The sequence below is a fragment of the Malurus melanocephalus genome, unplaced genomic scaffold (genome assembly GCF_030028575.1).
Source record: "Malurus melanocephalus ecotype Western Australia unplaced genomic scaffold, MMel_1.1 scaffold_304, whole genome shotgun sequence".
Taxonomy (NCBI): domain Eukaryota; kingdom Metazoa; phylum Chordata; class Aves; order Passeriformes; family Maluridae; genus Malurus; species Malurus melanocephalus.
In genome coordinates, this window is record NW_026623536.1 from 878,997 (window position 1) to 898,513 (window position 19,517).

A 19,517-nucleotide genomic window follows, 5' to 3' on the forward strand; every position below is an offset into this window, starting at 1 on the left:
TGGRGCAGATTYCTTTGAACCAGGRGGYAAATTGTATTTGYTCTGGRTCAGTTCTCTGACCCAGTCTCTGCYTTTTARAACATGTCCTCCTAAAGCATATTTGTTCTTGCATCTGAAGCCTTCCCTTAAAAAGATRTTGTACAAGGCAAACTCAGAAGCAGACTGGGTTGGGAATTTTTCAGTGCAAGTTTTTCCACTSGAGGATAACAATTTGTTGAAACTGAAACTTTACAACTTTCACTGAAACAGTCTGACAAAACTTGAAGCAAAAACCATTTCTCAGGTCGAGGATGGAACTTCTGTTAAAAACAAAAGAATGTAAAGAAAAGCAGAGTAAACAACAGGTTTTTGGGATGGGAAGTGACTGCTGGAGTTGGGCTCCAGTGCCTGCTCTGCTTGATTTGGCTTCTCCATTTGGACACACTCCACCACTGTGCCAGAGGTGGTGCCTACTCCACAGGCTACTGATGGCTATGGATCAGCACCATTCTTTMTTGAGTGCTTTTTAATTAAGACAGTTGAAAGTTTCCAAGATCATTTCACATGAAGGGACACAAAGGGGAATAAAGATCAAAATTGAAAAAGTGACACTTCATTGAGATGGGGACAGCGAGTTCTATGTGGTTCTCATATGATTTGGCTGTGTTTGAGACAATTCTCCAGCAAATTTCCCAGTGTGACACATATGCCTTTTTTTAGGCTTTAAGAACAAGTCAGTGGGCAGCAGAGCAATAAAGGTCAGATGAAGAGCACCAGAGTTATACAGCAACCAGTAAATCCCTCTGTGGAATAGACGAAACTGTAGGTTGAAAAGTCACTGGGAGAACAAAGATGGATAGTAATCTCATTTAAAACTTCTCCCTCAGTGAAAGTTTCTGTATGAGTACTGATCCATCAATAACCTATTTCACAATCAAAAGCACCCAGGGTGCTTTCCCTGGCCCCACAGATCTCCTTATTTTCCATCAAGACAAAGCACCAACACAACTGGTTCACTCCAGTGAAACTGCTCTGTACAAACASTCAGGTATCAGCAGTCACATGGTTTTGGATAATTCACGCTCAGTTTTTCAGTTAAAGAACAATGATGCATGTGTTAAAAGATACGCAAACATTTTAAACTCTTTAAGACAAATATGTAGCTCCATACATTTAGAAAATAATATAATTGTCATCATAAACTRTGATTAAAATTATGGTGTTGCTTATATACAAATTATTCTGACAGCTATCAGCCATTATTGGTGACCAGCTAAAAACTGGCCATGTTGATGAGTTCTGGCACACGACCTTAACAGGAGTCTGACAGTGATCAGATCTCAGACTTCTGATACCCAAGATCATAGCAGAAGTGGCCCACCTTTGTATTATTATTTACACAGATTTGATATAGCTTAGCTGCTTTGCCACATGATAAACACAGAACCAGCTTCCCTCTCACTCTACACTTCTCCCTTATTTTGCACTGCATGGATTTTAATTCCTACCTTATTGGACAAGATTTAAATGATGAGGATAGGTCCCCTTCACAGAAAGCAGAGGGATCTGACCCCAGAGGGGAACACAGACTACAACTACACTTTGTACCTGACACACAGYCACAGGCAGCAGCCAGAGGAGGAGGCACCAGCAGATGGGGCCTCATGACAGGTCCTGTGTCTTCTCCTGTGGTTTCCGGAGAATCACCCAGCAGCAGTGGCTTCCTCTGTGTGCTGTTCRTAGCATTCAGCATCCCTGAAAGTCAGGAGCAGATAATTCCAGTTTCCATAACCATCCATTTCCAAAGTACCAATTAATCTAATTTTAAAGATACTTATATTAAAGAAAAAAAAATCACGGGGAAAGCTTACAAACAGCAAAGCCCTTTTACAAGAAATCCTTCAGAGAATATGACTAATGTACCTGTACTTTAAAAATATARTAAGTCAAGGCCTACTCATATTCTTACTCTGATTTCTTCTTTTGTTTTTTGTCTTTACAACYTTGCAATCATTTTCTGGATGGAAAAAAAACATCAATTCAGTTTCTGAACACAAGTAAAAGTCCTTTCACTTCTACTTAGAATGCAGGATTCTCACAAGTACTGCAGCGCAAGAGGCCCCACACAATCCTTTTACCTACAACAGCAAAGGAAATGCTTTTCATTTTCAGGGCACTGCATAGTAGGTCAGGAGTTTTCCCAAATACTATGATTTTGAACTTGCTCCTTGGTTTGGTTTTTTCCTTGGTTGGTTTGGTTTTTTCCCCTCTCTGCTTCTACTGAYTTGCAGAGAATGTCCAGGCACAGAYAGATTTAAAATGAATATTTGGACCTTTGTGTCCAAATACTGCTTACGGAAAACGAGAAAAACAGAAAACCACTACTGATTTTCCAATTAAAAATGATATTCAGGAGCTGGATATTACTACAGAACATCAATAAGAAACTCCATATACAGCACAAACTTCAGATAATGTTCGTGTTGAAGTTGTCGAAGACTAAACACAATTCCTTTCGTAACACTAGCTAAGCCACATGGCTACAAGACTGGTTGATATTCCTCTTATCAGCCATTTGGCAAACACATAAACATTTTTTTTTCCACTTGTGCAATTTCCAGTTTAAATATTTAATTAGGTGGCTTAACTAATTCTAAGTTTCTCATAAATAAAATAATAACCCTTGTGGAAAAAGGAGAACATGAACATGTGTACATCTGTAGAGTTATTAATGATGCTTTTGATAACAATTCTGCTGAATATTTGTCTTCCTGTTTAACATCAGATATTTCTCTCCCACAGATCTTGGTTCCACTCTGTTTTTTTCCTCAGGCATTTAAATGGAACCTTTTGACATTTTTGTTTAGCCACACATAGCTAAGAGTTCTGGAGGCAGTAATAATACTGCGCTCTGAGATCTATCATGAAATACATACTGCCTCATAAAATATTCCTCCAGTTTCTCTGAATGTAGAATCTAAATGTACAGATTTTCATAGATATTAGACTTGGAAAATTTTACATGGATATAGAAACCAGCAYTAGGGAAAAGTCATTTAGCCATATGGCTATAGAAGAGTTAATTGTAACAAAGTAATAAAAATTACTTTTGGAATGAAAGGAGATATGTTCTGGAGATGAGTGTATTTTTTCAGAACAACATGTCATCCTACTATTATGAAGCCAAAATGCATTATTTCATCACCAATTCCACTGCGGGGAAAAAATGAGCCAAAATCAGGAGACAGAATGTATCAGGTAAGTGCTCCAAAGCTGTASATCAAAATGAAGAAATTCATCAATGCAAATCACTTCTTGGTTTCTCTGAGATCAGGATTAAGACTGGATTATTCAGAAGGAGGCACCAGGTTCCTGCAAAACACAGCAGTGAAATTTCACTCTCGTTTACTCATGAAGATTAAAGCAGAGTCAGCAACCTCCCCAGGTACTGGGGGAGGCAGTGTCAGAGCTAGAATGACAACATGGGAGCCTCTGAACCACATCCCTACTGAAGGTCACACTTTACCACTAGGTAATCCTAAAAAAACCCATCAGGACTGGGCAGAAAGGAAGAAATTAATATACAGTCACCTGAAAGAACAGGGAGAATTAAAACTATATAACTCAACTAAAAAGCCAGGAGAGGGAAAACCCTGAATTACCACARGCAAGGATATACTACACAGCATAGGGGGAAACCCCTACATTCTACCTATGAATCACATTCGTTCATAATGAAATTATAACCCAAACCCCAAAAGGTATTTTGTATCCCAACTTTTTTTTTTTGTCAAAAAAATAGGAAACGGGGTCAGAATTGCGCTGTGAGAKAAATCTGTCTCAATCACACAGACTTTGCACAATAAGATCGTGAGATACTAGGAGATCAGTTTTGGAAAATAACATTTGGAATAAGAAGTATTTGAAATGAAGCAAAATTTCAGAGAGACGTTTAAGTCAAGGAACACAGAATCACAGAACATTCTGAGTTGTGAGGGACCTTAAAGATCATCTTGCTTCAACCCCCTTGTCATGGGCAGGGACCATCTTCCACTAGACCAGGTTGCTCAAAGGATAATAAATGTGGAAAAAAAAMCAAAAAWTTTTTTTGTACTAGAGCTAACTACATTATACACCACTCATATGCATATTCACTTCCCAAATGAGCCTCCTGAAATTACAGCCATTGAATAGAGTGAGATATGCTATCATTTTTTATTTCACAGACAAGTGAACTCAATTTTAAATGGTGAAGGATTCAARCTGAGCAACTCCACCTGAAATTTGATCCAAATTTGATCCAATACATGACACTTCTGCATTTCTGCTACCCTGTGCATTGCCAACTAGAATTTCTCAACATAACTGGGCTCTTCCATGACTCTGAMAGCACAGCCCAAGTTTATGTTTAAAGTAGAAAGGCAATGAACTCTTCTTGATTTTTAAGCCTTGACCAGTGGTTAGGAGTAAATACAAACATGTAAACAAACAAAAAATCTACCACAAACTTCTGTATCACTGTCACAATATGCCTCAGCTTAAGTCTCAAAAAATGCACTGAAAAGTCCCATTACCATGATAATGCATGGTAGCAGTTTTATGCATTGAGCATCTAGGGTGTATCCCAATCGGAACTCATCRATTATCCCAACAGGAAATCCTCAAGTGTACAAGATATTTACATCCTATTTGTATTTGAGGAAACTGAAGGGGAGAACTCATAGGGACCTTCAACATCCTCATGAGGGGAAATGGAGGGGCAGGTACAGATCTCTTCACTCTYCTGACCAGAGACGKGACTTGAGGTAATGGCATAAAGGGGAACCATGTAGGGTTAGTTTGGATAGAAGGAAAAGGTTCTTCACCCASAGGGTTGTTGGGCACTGGAACAGACTCTCYAGGCAAGTGGTCACAGCACTGAGCCTGGCAGAGTTCAAGAAGCATTTGACCAATGCTCTAAGGCACAGGGAAGGATTGCTGAGGTGTCCTGTGCAGGGCCAGCTGATCCTGSCAGGTCCCTTCMAGCTGAGGATATTCTGTGATAACTCATGGGYGACATTCTGCATCAGATTGAAATCCTTCACTTTTCCACTGTCCACAGGTGGAAGGTGCATTTATGTTGTCTCTTTTCATGTGGGGCTTTTTTGGTCCATCCCATCTTCCTCTCCCATTCTTGTCTCTCCCCTTCCAGAAAGCTACACCTTAACATTTGGATGCAAATGTCCATGGCSAGCAGCAGGATTAGGTGATTACAGTAGAACAAGCCACAATCATTTTCATACTTGTTTCCAAACTGGTGCTTTCTGTGGCTAAAAAGAGAACTTCCCACTGATCACACATTTGCTACTCCCCACTCCACCACAAGGAAGGCAGCCTTTCTTATGTGCTGTACTTAAGATATGCGCAATCCACTGCTCTTCCTCAAACCTTTGAAAATGAATAAGCACAAAAAGATACATTCAAGGACATCTTGGCTCCTGTTCACTTATATCAAACCCTTTCTATTACTAAAATTCTTAAACTGGACAGCGCAGGGAGACAAAATGCTTACTCTCTCATGCATTTGGTTATGGAATATATGACTGAAGTTGCTATGATGCACTTGCCACCAATAAATCACTGTCAGTATTTCCTTCAGCGAGATATGGAAAATGAAAAGTACAGTAATTTGAATAACGGTGGGAAGACCAATASCCCAGCAAATTTCTCCATCGCTTTTGCTTCCATTGCCAAATTTGTCATGGAGAAAGTGCAGAGACCAAGTGAGAACCCAACCATAKGATTTCAACCTCGCTTTCTACAGTAGGTTTTACTGACCTTCACATCTGGCTAATGAAGCASCAAATCATCCAAAACACATTATAACTGTATAATTTAAACTCATACTCTGTGGTTTAATAGACTTCTCCTGTTCTATAGAGATTACAGAAATCAAGGAGRAATATAAACTCTAATCAGATCAATGTGGTCCCTTCTGAAACCTCTAACTACATGATCAAAGTTTCAATTTCCTGTACTTTTTAATACTAGTGAACAAAAGTAAATGGTAATATATGTGATGAGGTCACAGAACAAATGGCTTTATGGTATTTGAATGCTTTAGCCCACTCTCCTCAGAGTATATTCCACTGCTTCAGAAGAGCAAGTATGAAAATCACACTTGTCATATTCTTTCTGCTGCTGTGCTGTTCAGTCCTACCASTTTCTGTAAACTGCTTCCAGAACTGCAGAAATGTAAAAGCATCTTTCCCCAACWCCAGGAAATGTGGATGTGCAAGACTTAAATTCAGCAGGATTAAGGCGTTAACTCTTCTAGGAATTATTACCACCTACCATCAGTTAGAAGCATTTTTAATATAACACAACAGCAGTTTCTCTCTTTCTGTATTTATAAAGTGAATAGAAAGAATTTGGATTTCAGTGGTTATGGCTAAGCATTATTATAACATGAATACTAACAGTGCATACATTTAGACAGAAAACATGCTCTAGGTCTGAAGCATTTCACAYCTCTTCCAATCATGCCATCTAAGAAATCTCCACTGGTTTTGAATTCAATGCTTTCAGTTTCCTAACTGGCTGAGCACTGCAGAAACTTAACCATCCCATTCAAACACAACCTTGGTCAAACTTGCTTCATACCAAGATCCATGGATTTTCCAGAGCCTTTTATKACGCTCTTTAGGCACTAAAGGGAAGAACACTGTAAAGTTTGATTTCCCCTTTGAGGCTGAGAGCTGGCTGTGAGTTGACACRGGTGCTACCCCAATCGTCCAGATCAGAGGCGAGGTAGAACACCCAGCTCTCCCCTGCAGCCCACACAAGTGCATTTCCTTTCTGAGAAAACCAAGCTGCAGCAGGGAAGGTGACGCACACARGGGGCTCGCTCGGCTAAGGGGTCATGACGCTGCTGGGGCAGACAGGCAGCTCTAGGGCAGGCACTGCTAAAATCACCACAGGATTTGAACAATGAAATAACACTGCTACCATACTGTATCATTTTTATTATGTCTCACACATATTATTGAGACATTAGGCAGGGTATAAGTTTAGCTCTGATCACTGTAATGATACTGTTTATGCCAAATCAACTGAACACGATTTTTCTACACATAAAAAACTTGCAGTGAGTTTATGGTTTCTGAATGAACCGGAGATACTGAACAGCTGTGCCTATCAGGAACAGATGCAGAGTAAGCTCATAAAACTGTCATCTAGATAGGGAAAAATATTTTTAATAGTAACAAAGCATTGCTAACACATAAGAAATTCAGCTTGTCTATTACAGCATTGGCATCAGGACCAAAAATGGCTTTCCTCCACCTATGTTAATAAAATTATTTTCAATATGAGTGAAAGGGAAAAAAACAGGAACACTCCTTAGCTCTGAATGCCACTGACACAGAGGATTTTCCCAGCAGAAGGTATTTTTTCATCATTTTTATATTCAATTTCATGCCATGCCAGGTCACCAGTRTGGAAATTTGCCCTTGTAATCACTATTAAATTTGCATTTGTATTCATTTCTGTGCAGTATCCCTTGAAACTATCACTCTTAATTAGGCAAATGGCACCTTTTAGCTGGTTTTGGTGAAAAAGGGAAGGGGATGTGGTCCTCTCATCAAAACCAATGCAATCTCTGTTATTTTGTTCCGCAAACAAGTAGGACAGGAAATAAAGCCTAGAAAAGGGACAATTATTGTGGATAAAGTTTCACATAATTTTGCCCTTAATTTCTGATTATGGCTACCTTTGGAGAAATATGCAAGTGGTGAAACACAGCTCCAGTACTTAAGGAAAACAAACTGATTTTCTCCTCCATTGCTATCTGGGCTATTTCAAAACAAATCCTCTGTACCTTCAAAAGAACTCCACCAAATTCCACAGACAGAAGGTTTGGCTAACATGGACAGAGTARGAGGAACACAGTGTTTGATCAAACACTTTTGCACTAATGCCAAGCAGGAGAGCAGGATCCGTAGGAAGTACAGGAATATCATACTGCCCTTAGGTACGAAGTACCTGTGAGGAACCCCCTGCTGCTCCCCAGTAYGTTCCACACAACCAGTCTGAAGCAAGTGGGAAGAGCGAGCAAAGGGAAAATGGAATCAAGAAAGGGAACTTTTGAGAGAATGGGAACAACGTTGTAACAACGCCTGCATGCAGTTTGGAGCCAGCCAGCACTGAGGGGGTACCTCAAYACCTTTTGTCCCTATCTACTGACAAATCTAGGCCATCTGCTTAGCMTGTGCACTATCACAGCATTCAACAAGGCAAAACAGAATTCTTTGTTTGTGGTTTGTTAGCATCCTGTATAGTTATAACSTGACACTGGCCTTTTGACCTAGGCAGGCCATTTCAACTTGCATTTTACCATACATCTCTTAAATGCAGACCCTGAGAACARTTTGGCAACAACCTGGCTTGTCAGTGTACGTACCAGCCTCTTYTCCACTACAAACAGCAATACTGAAAAGCACAAATCTTTTGCTTTTGGCCTTTCTCTCTACTTCTCATTCTAAAATGAAAACAAGTATTGCTCTAATTTGATCTACCCAGAGTTATTTGACAGACCTCAGTTTCTTTCCACCCACAATAACACATCTCCATTTCTAKTAAGTTGACCAGGATGCTCTGATTTGTTTTTTTTTCTCTTCAGGGCTCCCCCATTTTGCCTTCCCTCACTGCCCTGTGCCTCACCAGCAGTGCATCTGTATTGGTCTCTACAGYTGGGCACCTAAAGAGAAGTGTGAATCAAAACTGGCAGAGATTAACACTTGTATTATTGTGTGRGAATACCAAGAACACTTTTGGCAGGTTTGATGCACGTTGAACTAAGACGAAGTTGGTAACTAAAGTTTTGGCAACAATCCACTGTAGAGACAGACTTTAAAAGTCCATTTGGTTGTAAAAGGAAAAGATGAGTAAACAAGACTAATCATCCTTGTAAGTGTATGCTGGACCTACTGAGGATAGATTATTCCWAGCAAAAAGAAGCCATTCAAGTTTACTCAGAAATCTTGCAAAAATTAATTATTTCTCTGTAAACACAGCACACCATCTTTGTGTGCTTTACATCCAGCCCTTATCCTTACCCTTTACTGATCAACCATACTAACTGTACATTCATCTGGAACTCTCACAGTAATTCATTTTTTCATCCAGACTTAAACTCACCCCAACTTTTACCAGAGGTTAAGAAAGCAGTGACTCTGAAGTTCATAACCTTTGTAAACTTATTTTCTGAAAAGTAGACTATAGTAACAGGAAACACCAAGGCTCCTCATACCTTAACTACATCCACACCTATTAAACAATTATAAAGAAGATTTTTACAAGGATGAAACTCATGTATCAGACAGCTTCTAAGGAGAAATTACTTTCCCTAAGGACAAGCTCATTTATAACTAGACTTTTTTATTTTTAAAGTGTTCCCTCTTAATGTTGGTCCTTTCAATGGAAGGTTACAACAAACATTGGTTTTCTGAAGAGATTCCCAACTGTCAGTATTCCAGTTATTTAACTAAAATGACCTTATTTAAGGTCATTTCAGTTAAGCCTCCAAAACCAAAAGTCTTTGTTAAAAAAAATCCCCACTGACATTCTTGCAGGAAAAATTCACTCTAACAATTACTCACTTTGGGGTTGGGTTTTTTTGGCACTATCTCCTGACTRTGTCCCTGACCAGGGACTATATTCAACTAGCTAAATCCATTATYCACTCCTACATTTAAATACAAATAYATTATGGAATCCACTGCATTTACCTGAAAACYTTTCTACTTGTAGCATCTATCAAAAAGATGAGAAAGACTGAGAACAGGTTGAAGAAGGAAAGTGGTAAATATCTCCTTTTGATGGTTTAAAATCAAATGAAAAACAACTGGCACTCAGCCCTTTATTCAAATCTTTGACATGTTTCCATGAGTCTCTCTARTGAGCAGAGTAATACTACTAAAAACTTATTTTATACAGGTTGTTGCTTAGAATGATGAGATTTTCAAGCAGAGGTCAGCCTGCTATCCAAAAATTCTCTAAAACACAGCTAGAAAGTGTTAAATCAACAGACCATGATCAAAAATTATCATTTTAATCAGTCATATGAACTCTGCTGTGGTTCCTGTTATTCTACTGACAGTAATTTTGCACAGCTTGCTACTATAGTAGGAGTCTGAAAAAACCTGCACATGAAATAAAGTACCAAACAAAACATTCACTTGAGCTGAACACTGCAGCTTTGTTCTGGTGACAGAAAAAGGAGGCAAGCACCTTGATCAACAAGATGCCAAATACCTCAATGAAACCACAACCTGTCCCCAAAATTCACCAGTCATCAGATTTGCAAGGGCAGAAAATGAAAAAAGAAATATGCATGTTTTTAGATTAGAAAAGGTACAAAAAGTAAGTCTAAACTGAGAGGAGTCAGATCCTGTGCAAATCTTTTCCAGACTTTGAAGTTATACAGATTAGGGGTTTAGTCAGTGTGTGTCACTTACTTTTACTTACTTTCTAAAAGAGAAAATGAGCCTTTATTCTTTAAATTAGGCACAAGAACGACCAAAAGTATAACCAATCCACTAAAACAACAGCTGGACACAAACAATATCCTCTCTTGCTTGATCCCCAATCTATAAATWCTGCTTCCCTTTAACATATGTGAGTTACTGCTAATAAATCTTCCCTGAAAAATTAGGTAAGGCTTTTGAAGTCTTTCCTAAAGCTTTCTGGGTACGGTGCATTTCCTTATAACCTTGTTTTAGTGTAACAATATTAAATTTAGAGATAAAATAAGATATAAACCAACTACCCTTTCACAGCAGTGCATTAAAACCAAATTAAAAAAAAAACAAACCCACAGTATGACATGGTCCCTAGTAGCTGGCACCAATCATTTTTAAAAGCAGGATTTTGCCAGTACAGTATTTACAGCACTACTTTATCCTCTATGATTCCAAGGCAATTCTAAAGAATAACTTCATTTCCTGTTAAAAYGCAATCAAGTCTGTGGTGAAGCTGGGAGGATTAAATCACTGTACCTCAGAATACAACCCCAAGTAATTCCTTGCCCAGTAATAAATATGAGCCAGAGTGTGAATTACTGAAATCAGACCAGCACAGCAAGTTGTGTGTTAACATGAACTGAGAGTTTGCTGTCTCTCGTTCATCAGTACATTCCAAGCCATCTCCTCTTCACCTGGTACATCCAATAAAAAAAAATGGCAAAAGCAAGATCTGTGGGACCAAAATTCCTGCAGCACAATATTGAGCAGAAATTACTCAAACACCTGTGCCCAATTTATTAAATGCTGCATATTCAGATTCCACCCTCCTGCCTGGATATGTAAGCCTCTTTTAGTCTTTGAAAAGAATGAACAGATAAAGAGCTSATTCCAATTACACCTAAACTACACCTAGAGTCACAATTTTGTACACTGTGGGCTATAAAGGACTGCAGAGGGAAATATTCTTAAAAGACCTCATTATTACCTCCCACAATGAGGTATGGGAGCTCATTACCTCAGCAATGGTAGTTCTTTAGCAGATCTGGCTGCAAACTGACTGAAAAAAACAGCAGGCTTTCTTATTTTCTAAGTTCTCCAAGACCCAAGATAAAAAACAGTAGAAAGCAGGAGAAAAGTAGACAACTCAGTGCTCAGCAGCTCATCTCTGCAGGCACAACWCCTGTTAGATATTGATTACTATCAAGAAAAAATAAAGCAATACAACAATATAAGGGACCAGAAAAAGACAGAGATTGCACAAATACTGTATTTTGCCAGCTACAATAACTACCAGGACTTCTGAATGACCGKACACATGAAATGTTCGTATTTATTTCAAAAGCAGAAATTAAGACCTCTAGGAGCTGGGACTGCACTGCCAATTAGCATCAAATTCATGATTAAGAGACAGACACACACTAATAAAAGGAATTAGAGCAATGGCTGTATTTAATTTAAGCCAAAGTCTATTCTAACCAACTTTCAGCAGATCCACTCCCCCCTCTGATTACATGATCTGAAGATGTAATGTGGGTTTCCACAAGTAGCTTTATATGCAATGGTGGGTGAAGCAGTTACCCATACAGTCCTCCTGCACATCCCTAAATGCTTTAAAGCTTCAAATCACAGCAGTGTGCAAACCAGGATTTATTCCACACAGCTTCAGCAGGTGAACACACTGAGCAAAAGAACAGTTTTTCACATAATGTCAGAGCCTGCTGGGCAGCAGGGGGAGTATTTGACTCAGAATAACATTTAAAATGAAGGAAATAATTAATTTCAACACTTCATATCCCAAAGAAACCAGCCAACAGACCCCCAAAGCAAAAAAGAAAAACGATTTAGCAATACTACGCTGAAATTCAGTGTCAAATGACTGCCTACTCTCAGCTGCAGTGCTATGATACACACCACAATACACAGTGGGTTAGGTATCTGCAATAAAATCTGTAATCATTTTAGAGCGCTGCATTTTCATGCTAAGCTGGAGAAAAGTGAAAGTTGCACATAATGAGAAAACAACAACATTAAGATACACAGCAATAGGAAAAATGGTTTAACATTCCAAAACCAAGGAATTCTGCTGGATTTTTTTCACAGGTGTTTCAAATTTGAAGACTGAGTTAGGCACCTAATGTTACCCTCCCTTTGTGAAAGATGACAGGTAAAAAAACCACCTTCAGACAGGAAGCCAACTTTCTTCCTGTTGTTTAATCAACAATTACTAAGATTAGAAGGCTTCTTTCTTCTTCACTAAAGTAATGCCCCAGGATTTRTGAAAGGATAGATACATACAGATAAACAGAATGATTAAACAGTACATCTTTTGGAYGTTTTGTATGGCAGGAGTATATTCTATGGCCTGTTCTATGGGGGAGTGGGACAGCGCATGAGGGAAAAAGTGTTTCATGCAGAAAGCACAAAGAGAGGCTGCCAAAAGTGAGTGTGGGCTTCTCTTACACAAGTGAATGTAGGTAAAATCCCTCCTGCTTGATAAAAATTCCAAAATGTCATCAGGAGAGGAAAAACAAAACTAACGATTCTTGCCATACAGGTAGAACATATGAAAAAGTGTGTAATAAAACCTCTTCTTTATGACGCCCCCATCTTTTTCCCCCCAGAGAGTATAAATACCCTAAACAGCTTAATGACAACTTATGGGCTCTCATCATACATTACAACTCTAATATTGGCATCCAGAGAACACTGACATGATGTGCAAAGTCCTCATCTTTGGCTGTATTGCAGCAGTAATTCTCATGACTGCAGCTTATGGAGCAGCTCTTACTGAAGCACCTGAATTATCGCCTGCTCAAAAAGAAAAATATCTTGAAGCTTCAATAACGGATTTAAACCGCCTGAAAAACATCAAGAATGTAAGTGGGAATTTTCTTTTATCCAAACATTTGTAACTTTTTTTTTTCTATGTAGTTTTTTTAAGAAAAATTAACCTTTTTCCCCTTCTCTACAGAATTACCTTGACTTTTACACACCGAATGACAAACAGGTGAGTTTGAGTTTTCCATTCAGTTTGAATTCAATTTCTTAAAGAAACTTCTGATTTTGATTTTTAGTCTCAAACATTAAAAGGCTGACATGCAATATTATTTCATTGCCTCTGTGCAGTAAGTAACACAAAATGAATACTTGGTATTCATCCTGCTTAAAAACACTGCTGAATTCATAGGAAAAAATACGGTTTATGAACAATTTAGAGATTGTATAAGATTTGCAGGAGGCAGTACTGTTGTGTTAACTCTAACACAGGAACAATTCTGAGAATGAAACTAGACTTAGAAATAGATTAAAGCAGTTATCCACATGAAATCACCCACATTTTATCTAGAGGCAGAGCCACTGGTAGGTTCTGCTCAAGATACTGTAAAAGTCTTCTATATCCTATCAATGATGAAACTCAGTTATTCTCTACTTATCAGGAACAAAACTTTAMCAAGTCTTCCTGGATACCTATAAGCTATAAATCATGTTTTATGGCACTGAGTTAACACCTGAGACTTATTTCCAAAAGAATACCATTATGTGGTAACTCCTCTCTAAAACACTGCACATCAGAGAGCACAGTGTTCTAAGCGCAGTTCTACTGCAGACAGGCTGCTGATCTGTGTTATTTGTCATTCAGTATGCAAACAGACCAATAAACAATTATTTAGTACTGGGAAGTRATTAAAAGCTTTATACAAGTTATCTGTTAGCTGCTTTGAACTCCCAGTAAGTTTTTAATTCGGAAGAATTCTCACTTCACAACAATTTTGTTTCAGTAAAGATTGCAAGTCAGATTCTGCAACCACTTCCTTATCTGTGTCCCTTTTCTCATGTGCTGGCAACATTAAGACCTGTCTACCTCAGAGCTACATGGTATAAATGCAAATGTTTGGGGCTGATCAGTAACACGTGTCTGAAATAACTTGCAAAAGTGATGCATGAAGTTACTTACCTTGTTCAAAAGCCAGCTCTGGTGCAGACATGAGATAGAGCAACCAAAGTGCATTAACTGAAGATGCCTCTAAGAGAAGTCACCTGTTTGCTAACACACCATTTTCAGATGACAACCAGGAGTAAGGCTCAGTTTAGGTACAAATATTGCAGCTTTGTGTCCCCAAGARATAGCCAACACTTCAAGCATCCTGTAAAGATTAATAACTTTTTAAAAGCTACAGCAAATGGACTGTAATACACACAGTATTACAGAAATGAACAGTTCAGTTCCTGAGATGAGGGTAAAAACAGGGAAYTGAGACTGAGAAAACTGGAACAAGGAAAACAAATTACAAATATAACAATTTTGCTGACTGTTACAGGAGTGCAACCACAAAACTCTCGAATGTTACCTGAAAGAACTAAATGTCCTGATACAAGACAGTGAAGGCGAGGACCACATACATGATCTTATGAATATCAAAAAGAATCTCCAGRATTTTAAGGTAGGCAATCTTTTACAAATGTCTAAAAAAAATAAAAAGAAAATAGTGTTTCAATGTTAGTAAAAAACCGTGCCAGAATCACGTTTATGCATCAAAACCTGTCTTTATCAACTCTTGAAAATACAAAAATATCCTAAGATTAAACATATGACATCTATTTGCATGGCAATCAAATACAGTAAAACAGATCTGAGCCCTACTAGTTATAYGAGCCAACATGTAACAAAATATTATATCTATTTTCTTTACTGAATCATTCACCACATCTTATGCAGACAAAACCTTGCTTTCAGAAGCGTAACCATTATTTACACAGCAATGGCTTTGAAAACTGTGCCCTGAGTTTATGACTGGAAGATCCAGGATGAATGCAGTACATATGACATACTACTAAAAATAAATGGCTAAGAGATTCTTGTAGTACTTTAGGAGGACTCTCCAGGCTACAAATAAGGATTATTCTTTGTTAAAGGAAAAGCTTTACAGAAGTTGTTGTATCATTGCTAAAATCAGCTGTCAAGAGTGTTACCTCTAATCAATAATATTATCTGTATTGCAGGTCCATGGTTCCTCCAAACTGACATGCAAGAAGTGTGAAGCCCATGAGAAGAAAAAGTTTCCTGAATTTCAACAAGAACTGATCAGCTTCCTGCAATCTCTGCTCAAATAAGTTTTATAACCATTTTTATTTTTACTGCTACATTATTTATTGAAGTATTTAATGATAACTAATTTATGTATTCTGCCCTGTGGCATACCACGAGCTTGTCCATTTTGGGACCACTGAATGTTCTTAATGTGGGTTATTAAGAGAGTCTGTTTTAAGATCACAATTGATCCTTTCCGTAAGCCCTAAGGGCTCACAATATTCTTTGGAAAACTCATTCATTGTCACTTTGTCAACAAACTGAGACAACTATTTATTGAAAAAGCTACTAAAAGTTACTTGTAGATTATATTTAATAAATTTTATGGACATATAAAAATCACGTCTAGAGTCTTCTTTGTTAGATAATACTATATTTTTTACTGGTGACTTTAATAGTATTTTTTTAAACACATGAAAAAAAATGTTTTTGAATGAAGCATTCAGCAGCATTCAAGTGCATAGGCACCTGACTCAAAGCAAGACACCTGCAAATAACCTTTTTAAAGCAACAAAAAATATAAGTTTATGCTGGCATACAGCACAAGGTATAGAATATTAGCAACAAACTGCTTCCCCCMAAAAAAGAAACCCAAACTCTTCTTTTCTGAGCTGTACTACTTGGCTACACCAGGTTTTCGAAGGACATATTCTTCTCATTAGTGTAAGCAAAAGATGGTAGTTCTCAGAATTCTTCAGAAACAGGAAAACACAAAAACAGTARCACACCTGAAATAGTAACTATGCAGGTAACTGAGGGCCCAGAACAACTGACATAAAATTGATCRTTAATGTATAAATCCGCATGAACACATACTGCATTGTCCAAAATATTTCTGTGGAACTTTAGAAACATCCTTACTTCAAATGAAGATGGAATCAGTTAGATGACACTGTAATTTTATGCAGGAAAAAACAATGTAAGAGCATCTTTTACAACACAAAAGCCAAGTCAAGCCGGCTAACAAGGCCAGCTATAACTGATGAAATTGAGCCTACTACAGCAGCTATCAGTTATCTTTTAGTCTTTGATGTGTTTTCCTGGTGGGTGTGGTAKGGACTTACTTCACCTTGCACTTAAAACCAGACTAAAAATGGAAAAAACAGCAGTTTCCTAGCATGCTGCRAAGAGAAAAGGCATTAATGACAGCTTTCTGCCAAAACTGGGGAAATACTCACAGCACCGGCGTCTGTTTCTCTACTCCTCTTCCCACAGTGAAGGAGTGCGGTCCCCACCCACAAGGGCTCAAGAAAGCAAATACTGTCACTCACTTCAGCCACAAACAGATAAGCTCCACCCTCCCCTCAAACCAGATGACAGTAATAACAAAGATACCYGAACACAGTAGGACACTGAAGATGAGAAAGCCAGCAAGAAACTTCCGCATAAAAATTCTTTCGACCTTGCCACTCYTTGTAGAAAAATCCTTCTCTTTGCATAGATTCCTTCTTGATAAATTCTTAAAAGCAGCATGCAAACCTGTTCCAGTACCAGCTCAGCCATCTGCTTGCAGTGCTGCTCCAGATCTCAGCAACCAGAGAATGAAGTTTTCAATGCATTGAAAACTTCAACTTCACAGTTCTGCTAATAAATGAGGGTTCCTTTATTATTTTCTTAAGCACAAAAAGCYTCAACTTTGACAATTTGGTAAAATCTATCCTGGGGTCTATCCACGCAGTTGGACATCTCATGAAGAATAACTTCAGATATTCTCTAAGTCCCTCAACAGTAATTATTAGTTAGGATAAGAACAATCAAACAATTTAAACAAGAAAGGATGGTAAAGAGATACTCACCCACACATTCATAAGGAAAAGCAGAAACTGGAGCTCACTAACCACTTCAAAAATGCAAGCAATGTAACATACTCTTTTTTTTGGCATTTAGTTTGCACAAATTTTKGAGCAACAACATACTGATACAGATGGGGGTGTACAGTCATGTAAGAGGAGGCTTTGACCATCCTGGCTCTAGTTTTGGGGATTGCCAAATCACTTTTGCACAGTAGCCACATTCTACTGTAGATTTTCAAAATACTTTCAGGCTGGCTTGCTCCCCAAATAGTACTTCCAACAAGCACTTCAAGGCATCCTTTTAAAGAAATCCTTGTACAAAGACTGCTGATACACACAGGTAGCTGAGGCGTGAGGAAGATGCTTGTGTTACATATGGATGCAGTCATTTATGTCTGTCAAATTTACATCKACTTACAGGTAGGTTCACATTCTTAAACACTATCTGCAGGACAGGCTCCTGTATTTGCCCAAGCCTTAAAAGATGTCTTCAAAGAAAACAGATGCTGTTGAAACCATCTGAAAATGCCTAGCAAGGCAAACCTTACTATACATATGTTCTCCCTTTGAATTGTAAAAAAAATGCAGAACCCCTTAAAACACTTATAAAAATTAACTGCCGAAGCTGCCTTTTCCTSCTTGATTGCACAGCTCTAGTATCAAATTAGGATGTAGGACATGTCATGACATGCATGCGACATAACAGACGTGTAGAGATAGGTGACATTTATGACATGTGACAGTAAGAAGTGTRAGATGTGGTGTGACAAGATACAATGTGTGACATTATTCAGTGGATTACTCCTGCCTCAAGCAAAAGCAAAACTGTCTGTAGGAGTGATTTTGTCCAAAATTCCAGGGGCACTTGGTGAGTAATGCAAACAAATGGGGAAACACACSTTTGTACCTCAAAGGGATTCGATTTTTGGGTGAGAACAGKCTATAATGCTGACTGGTAAAATACTGTATGTATTGTGTGTAGACCCACGACAGAACTCACAGTGATAGACTAAAGGAACTCAGCTGACATCGTGGAAGGACAGCCACTGACTGCAGAAATGATACCTGTGCTTACATGTAAGGATGAATCATGTCCTGATTCCAGCCAGGACAGCATTTTTTTGCAGTTGGCAGAAGAGGACATGGCCAAGACATGGAGTTATTCTCTACCACCTCACATTATTACCAGGGATGGAGTAAAGAGACTCCACTTCTGTGAGAGAAGATGGTGGAGGGAGCTGTCCACTATTGTCTATTACTGGGCATTCTTTTACCCCATGTGAACTATTGCTGTTTCCAGTAAATTGTTCATATCTCAGCCCCATGACCTTTGCCTTTCTGCCTCCAATTCTCCTCTCCATCCTACTGCAGAAGGGAGAGGGAAGGGGAAACAGGAGAGTGAGTGAAAGGAACCTGTGGTTTGGAGAGTCTCGGTAGGGGCACTGAATTGGGAAGTACCATTCCTWAAGGTMACCKTGTGTCACTMCACMTGTGTGAGTGAGGTATAGGTGCACGAAGTGGAAAGAACACTCCCACACACCACCCCACCTTTCCCCATATCCATGTGGACATCCATTCTGCCCCCTGGAGCTCAGTTCTTCTCAAGCAGGGAGGGGAGAGGCTGAGCTCAGCCACAGGCTGCTGCTCACATTGCCKGTGTGTGCTCCATGCCACAGCAGTATGATGCACAGCTGTTCTGTGTGCATGGACCTGGTGGGAACACACCTTCAGCCTCAGCACTGGAACTGCAGCACTCTTGCCTCTCTCAAGCTTGTAGGATCATACATTTTGGAATTACTGAAGCAGCCGAGGAAAAATCTGGATATAACACCTACACGCTTCCATTTACAAGCTTAATGCATTCTGCATCTACTGTTACTCAAAGAATAAGAATGGCTCTACACTGGTACCATCCAAGTAATTTGTTGAGGACACAGCAACCATTTCCAGCATACCTCATCTTTTTCACTAAGAAACCTCCCCCTTCCACAGGCAGCACCTAAGTTCCACAGAGATTTGAGTTTGCTGTTCAATTAATAAAATGGCTGAAGTACACAAAAAAAAAAAAGCTCAGTACTAGTACATATTTAAAGCTTCTGGGCTTAACTACAGGAAAGACCTTGGTGCTGATAKCTCAGCAAAAGTCTAAGTCCA